This window comes from Gallus gallus, chromosome 2, assembly GCF_016699485.2.
Source record: "Gallus gallus isolate bGalGal1 chromosome 2, bGalGal1.mat.broiler.GRCg7b, whole genome shotgun sequence".
Classification (NCBI taxonomy): domain Eukaryota; kingdom Metazoa; phylum Chordata; class Aves; order Galliformes; family Phasianidae; genus Gallus; species Gallus gallus.
Genome location: NC_052533.1, coordinates 58,588,884 through 58,595,322, shown reverse-complemented (window position 1 = coordinate 58,595,322; position 6,439 = coordinate 58,588,884). Strand labels below are relative to the sequence as shown.

The window sequence follows — 6,439 nt, the reverse complement described above, 5'->3', positions numbered from 1 at the left end:
CTTTAGGAGACTTGGGAAGCAGAAAGTAATTAAGTCATATAGAGACATATCTCTGAGCTTGAAAAAATTAAGAAGAATGCGGTAGTGCAGTGTGGAGAATCAAGGATTTAAAGAATAAGCATCAGTAGTTTAAGCCACTTGTCCCCATTATTTGGGAGCAAGAGATCACTACTCTCTGGAAGTGTCTAACTGCTAGCATGCCATGGGCAACTTCTTCACTGCTGTGGTGTCCCTCAAAGCACACACCAGCATGCAGAGCTGCCTGTCCGCAATCGGGTCCCTCCTCGAGTGAATCCTAAATACCTGTAGTGAAACCTAAATACAAAAAGAATTAAATGAATGAAGTGTTAGAATCATGATTCTTTTCCTTATTCATCTTCTAGTTTAATTCTGTGTCAGACTTTCCATTATTTTGCAAGACCAATGTCAGGCAGTACTGTCATTTGGCATGTTCTTTTCTCATATTGACACAACATTGGCAAATAACCCCTATAATTTCCCTATCATTCAAACATTTATTAAAATGAACATCACTGTGACATAAATCTCCTCACAATATTTCTAATGCTAAGGCATCCGAAGCTAAGGATCTAACGTTTACTGGGTCTAGATGCTGCTTCAAAGCCCTTTCAGTTGCTATCAGACCTAAGAGTAGATAATGATCTATGTGTAGTATTTATCTTTCTGTTTACTGAACACAGATATGATTAGTAGCACATTTTGTCTAATAATTAAAAATGTTCCCATCTCTACCAACAGGCCTACAAGCATCATTAGGAGACAGATTCTGCTCTTACTGTAAAATTGTGTGTTCCATCCATTCCAGACATGGATTTTTCTGTAATGGTTTTGATTTTTCCAAGTGATTTTCTACACTCTATAATTTCTGTTCTGTGTTAACTGTTATCAGTTGCTCTCTTTTCCTTGTTTGTTACGTATTCCTTTTCACTGTTTAATACTTGCCTTTACCTAGACAAAGAGATTTTAACAATGTTTTATTATCTTGACTGCAGATGGCATTTTATCTTTTTCTTATAGAAAAAATTATTTAGTGGTTTATTTTGTAAAACATATCACATTTTTGCCCTTTGAATCATTTTTTTTTCCTACTCTCTCATCCTTGCTCAATTAGCTACATGTTAGCTGTAACTGTCTCTTTGTTGTGTGTACTGAATATAACCAGGCCATGATTATGGAACCCTAGGCAACCAGTGGCTTCTGCAGAAATGATTAGTTAATCTTCATCCCTCATAATGAAGTAAAAAGGTAGAGACATACCCTGTTTCAAAGTGGCTTGAACTATAAATTAATGTGTTTTTCTTTTCCTCTTCCTCTCTTCCTCTCTTTTTTTCTTTTTCTTTTTCTCTTTTTCCCTTCCTTCCTTCCTTCCTTCCTTCCTTCCTTCCTTCCTTCCTTCCCTCCTTCCTTCCCTCCTTTCTTACTTCCTTTCCCTTTTTTCCTCCTTCCATTCTCCCTCTCTCTCTCTCTTTCTTTCTCTTTCTCTCTTTTTCTTTCTTTCTCTCTTTCCTTCTTCTCTCTTCCTTCCTGCCTTCCTGTCTTCCTTCTTTCATTCTTTTCCCTCCTTCTTTCTTCCTTTCTTTCCTGTTGAAGCTCTAACTATGCTTGTAACTATTGTCACAAGTTCCCAGCAAGCAGTATCTTCAGGCAAGATGCCTTGGATAAAAACCCACAAATTCCATGAAATCAGGAGCTACATCTGCTTTTTGTGATTTTCCAGAACATACTGGAAAGGACTGTCCCTTATGTTTGTTGGTTGTGCCACAATCTGCCCTTCCACTGGTTTTGGGGCCATCTAAAAGAAAAAACAGCAGAAAAAACTATATACACATGGCTTGAATTTGTCTTCAACAGATTGGTTGGAGATCAATGCTTGTTACTGGAAGTGAGCATGTTGGAAAAAATGGAGACAATAAGGATGGAAGTAATGAAAGGGCTACAGCGCTGCCCCAGGCAGCATTCCTCTTCCCCTCATGAAATTGAAGGATTGAAAACACCAAAGGTGAGAAGGTGGAAAAAGAAAAGAGAATAGAAGGTTGGAAACAGTGCAGGTGGAGAGAATAGAAATCTAAAATTGGTGGAAAAAGTCAGAAAATGAAGGAAAGGAGAAGCAGCATGTAGAAAATAGCTCAGGAGGAAGTTATAAAAGTGTTGCAATGGTTGCTCCAGGCACAATGCAGAAGAGGAAAATAAGGTGAAAGGAATAGTAGAGAAGAATGAATACAAGCATGTCACCTGCCCGGTGCTATCCTACATTAGGCGCTCCCTTTTCAGGACCAAAAGTAATAGCAAAGTGCATTGCAGCAGAACACAGAAGGAGAGCAGTACCGATTGCACAGCTGGGGCAGCACAGTGGCTACAGCTGGTCCTTGAGGGGGACAAAGGGAACTGCCCATGGGCGGGGATGACTGGAGTGACAGTGGGCTGGAGGGACAAAGAGGAGGACAGTGAGGGGCTAGGGGAAGCTTCTCTGGGGAGTAAAGATAGAAGTTTGACCCTGGGAGGAGAATTAAAAAACGTTTTGGAGAATGAGGTTTTGAGGCTGACTGTGTTGGGTAGGAAGGAATGGTTTGAATGAAAGCCCCAGTTCGGGAAAGCGGGAAGAGGGAGAAGGAGCTGGAAGAGGGACTGTTAAGTTGCTAGCGGAGTGAGCTGAAGGAAAAAGAAAGGGATGTAGATGAGCAAGGGCTGCAGAAGGTGTTAACAGGACACCAAAGGAGAAATACAGTTTTGCCTCACCGTGCCCTTCCCATCCTGTTTTTCTCTCATCTAAAAAAACCTATCTCGGCATCATCCTCTGCTTTCTAACTTTGAACAAAGCTAGCCCTACCATGGTGGGTGCGTGCAGCTCCTGAGTATCAATTCCAACTCGCTTCCTCAAGTTCTTTCAGGGGGAGGGGAAAAAAAAAGAAAAAAAAAAAAGGAAAAAACCAAAACAAACCAAAACAAAACAACAACAAAAAAAAGCGTGAGATGTGCTCGGAGCATCTTTCGAGCCCGGTCAGCGCGCTCCGATAGTGCTGGGGGACGGGGGCGGCCCGGGGCGCGCACCCTGCCCGGATGGACTCACGCTCCCGCCTGCAGACAAAGGGCGGCGGCACCCCCGGCCCCGACGTGAGGCTCCGTCCCGGAGCGGGAAGGCGGGGGGGGGGGGACGGGGAGGACGGGACAGAAAGTTCGGCATCGACGGGGCGGGAGGTGGGGGCGCTGCCCCGCGCCTTTGTTCAGCGGGGAGAGGACCTGCGGCGGAGCCGAGACGACCGCGCAGATAGGCACGCACCCGGCAGCGCGGCCCCGCGCCCACGGGACGAGGAGGAGGAGGGAGGCAGAAGGTCCCCTTGCAGCCTCCCTCACTCTCTCCCTCCCTCCAAGGTGAGTTGCCGCTCCGTTCCGCGCTTCTTTTGTCTCTCTGCGAGCGCGCCCCGCCCCGCCAAACTTTCGCCGGGGACCTCGGAGCCCCGACGCCTACCGCACGCCGGGTCGGGGCCGGGCAGGGCAGGGCTGGGGGCGGCCGCGGGTTGCGGGCAGTGCCCGGTGGGGTTGGGGGCGGCGTACCCGTGGGGGCGTCCGGGGGCAGGTGAGGGGGCGCGGGTCCTTATCCTTCGGTTTCTTCGGGACGGATGCTGTCGGCCCCTGCTTCGCGCTTTACGCAACAGGTAGGGATGCCAGAGGCCGGCCGCGGCACGGGGCTTTGGGGGGCTCCTTGGCTCTTTTCTCGGCAAATGTACGAAGGGGAGGGGGGAGGAGATGCAACAGTCTTCCCAAATTCCCCTCCAGTTGTTTATTTATGTACTTCCCGTGTCCATGTATAAAGGGTTCGTTTCGCAACTCCGGAGGTTTTCTTTCTTCTCTCCCTTTTTTTTTTTTTATTTTTTTTCTTTCTTTCCTTTTTCTTCTCCCAAACTTGTTTTCCTTTACGGCCCGCGTTTGCCCGTCTCATTCTGCGCGCTTCGACTAACCGATACCCAGAGGCTGTCCTCACTGACAGTCGGGGGAATCCAAACAAAGAGGTGCATCTACCGGAAATAATGATTTGAGAGATGTTGCTCTCCCTTTCCACCCCTCAACCAGCCTTGAATTTTTTTTTCCTTTTTTTTTTTTTTTCTTTCTTCCAGGAGGTTCAGTGTGAGGGAAGTTTTGCGCCAGGGCCGAGGAGGGATGGAGGAGGTGGAAAGTTGGGGGGGCCATGGGGCGATGAGGGGAGAGGGCACGGCGGGACCCAGCCGGGAGGGGGGGTGGAGTGGGGGAGCGGGGACCTGCCGCCGCCGGCGGCTCTTTGTCTGCTCGGGCAACTTGAACAAAAGGAGAAACTCGGGTGAACTCCGCATCTCTCCCGGATTAGCTCATCTTCGGCAACTTTATCCGGAGAGATCGAGGCAACTTTCTCCCATCTCTCCCGCCTCTTCAAAGCGGTCAGCCTCGCTGTAGGCTCGTGAGGAAACCGGGGTTCGCAGTGTAAAGAAAGCAGAAGGTACGACTTGTCTTCGGGCTTATTGTTCTCCGCGCGCTCCCTCGCCCCCCCGCCGGCCGCGCTCCGGCTGCGGAGTGCGCGAGGGGGACGGCTGCGGGCCGCCCTTTGTACTGCGCGGAGCACATGCAGGTATGGGCTGGGGAAGAGCCCCGTCCTTCTGCGCCGACACCCGGGGTGGGAGGGGGGGGGAAGGGTGGAGGGATGTCTCGCCCCCTCTGAGCGCTGTGCCCGCTCAGTGAGTTGTTTCAGGGGTTTCATTGATTTCTTTTTGCCGGGATGGGAGTGTGCTCTGAGAGCTCCGTGTGCCAGAGTGCACTTTTGAAGAGGTGAAACAGAACAAAGCTTCTTGGGCTTGCAGGGGGTGCCGGAGCCGGGCCGAGGGCACGGGGGTGGACGGGTCCCTCAGGGTGCCGGGGGTCCTGCATGGTGCCTAGGGTCTATTGCTGCGCGTCGTGCCCCACAGCGGCCGGCAAGGTGCGCAGGGACCGCTTAGCGGGGAGGAACCGGAGGGAGGATAGAGGAGGGGGACAGAGAGAAGGGTCGTTCCGGCCCGTCCTCGACTGTCATCCCCTACGCAGCGCTGTTTCATCCCTCTGAAAAAGTTGGGTCGCCTTGGGTTTCGTTCTGCTCCTTCTGGTATTTGCACTTTCTATACGAAGCGTCACAACTTCTGAAAGCTCGCTCTTGTGCTCTAAGTATTTTTCTAAACTCTCTTGTTTTTCTGCATACTTTTTCTGTAGTTAATTTAGTACCTTCTTATTTTCCCCTTCCACTTTTCTATGTTAACAACTACCGCTTTTCCTCATTCTTCATCCCAGCCCTCTCCTTTCCTTTGCTGTTTTGTTCTACTTTGTTTTTGTTTTACTTCTTCCCCATTTTCCCTCTCCCTTCTCACAACCCTCCAGAATTTCTGACCTCTCTGCTTTTCCACCCTCTCTCCGTTGTCACACATTGTCCTCCTGGTCTTTTCCACTTACTCTTCCAACTCCATGCTTATATTTGCATTTCCCATGAAAATCTTCTGCCCGAATCGTTCATTTCATGTGTCCCTCACTGCATCCGTGGATACAGTAAGGTTTTCTCTCATGTCAAGCAAATAACAAAGTTTATTCTCCTCCTCTCTTCCAAAACTACTCCTTTGTGATATGCCCCAAATGCATGTTACTCAATTACACAGAACTTCTAGCAGAAGTTCTTGTGCATCCACACATATTCAACTTCTGCTTCTCTGTTTCCTTTTTCTCTGTGCACATGCCCCCTTCAAAGCTTCTTCTCATTCCTCTCCCTTGTCCTTGCTGTGGAAGCTTGTTCTCTCCCCTCTCCCCCACTCCTTTTGGCAGTCCCAGTGCTGTTTTTCACATTGTTACTCCATCTTGCGCAGAGAACTCCAACTTTTCTTTCTGTTCCTTGCCAACCTAAGCACAAATGTGCTGTTGGTACTCCGGAAGGAATGTCACAGCAGGAGTACCAACATCGTCAGGCATTGCTTTGGTTACTTTGTTTTGTTTCTTACTGGGTTGAGTGTCAGCAGTGGTGCTTGTGCTCCTGGAGCCAAGCAATGCTGGTGCTGCTGCCTGGGTGGGACACAGAGTCAAGGCTGGAGTGGGAGGAAAGATCATTGCAGACAACGCCATTAGCTCTCCCCTCCACCATCCTGATCCATTTTCTTTCAAAGGGTTGGTAAGCTTCATTGTTACTACTTGTGGCAGAAATATTAATAATATTAAATATTAAAGCCTTTTTTCTTAAAGCCCTTGGAAGTACAAAACCAACAGCGTCCATCTCAAATTGTCTGTTACACACTGGTCTTGCGATGACTGTAAAGTTAGATGCTATCACTAGGCTTTGAGTATCTAAACCAGTGAAGAAATGCATGTTTGAAATTATTCAGAAGAATGTAACTTTGCATTTCTGTTAGTCCCCAAGTGGTGTGGCAGAGTTGCTGTGCCA

The 6,439-nt window shown here is 48.6% G+C and overlaps 1 long non-coding RNA gene across 50 annotated transcripts in view; it reads left to right on the top strand.

The window, feature by feature from the left end:
- The first annotated feature begins 3,227 nt into the window (after window positions 1–3,227).
- LOC124417794 overlaps window positions 3,228–6,439 on the top strand; it is a 320,851-nt gene continuing 317,639 nt past the window's right edge. For 45 of the 50 annotated variants that reach the window (XR_006936143.1, XR_006936185.1, XR_006936174.1 and 42 more), the window contains exon 1: window positions 3,228–3,390. This is a non-coding gene — a long non-coding RNA (uncharacterized LOC124417794). Of the gene's footprint in view, window positions 3,391–3,447; window positions 3,675–4,296; window positions 4,619–6,439 lie in introns of those variants that run through there. The other 5 variants (XR_006936187.1, XR_006936190.1, XR_006936189.1 and 2 more) reach the window with 3 other exon arrangements.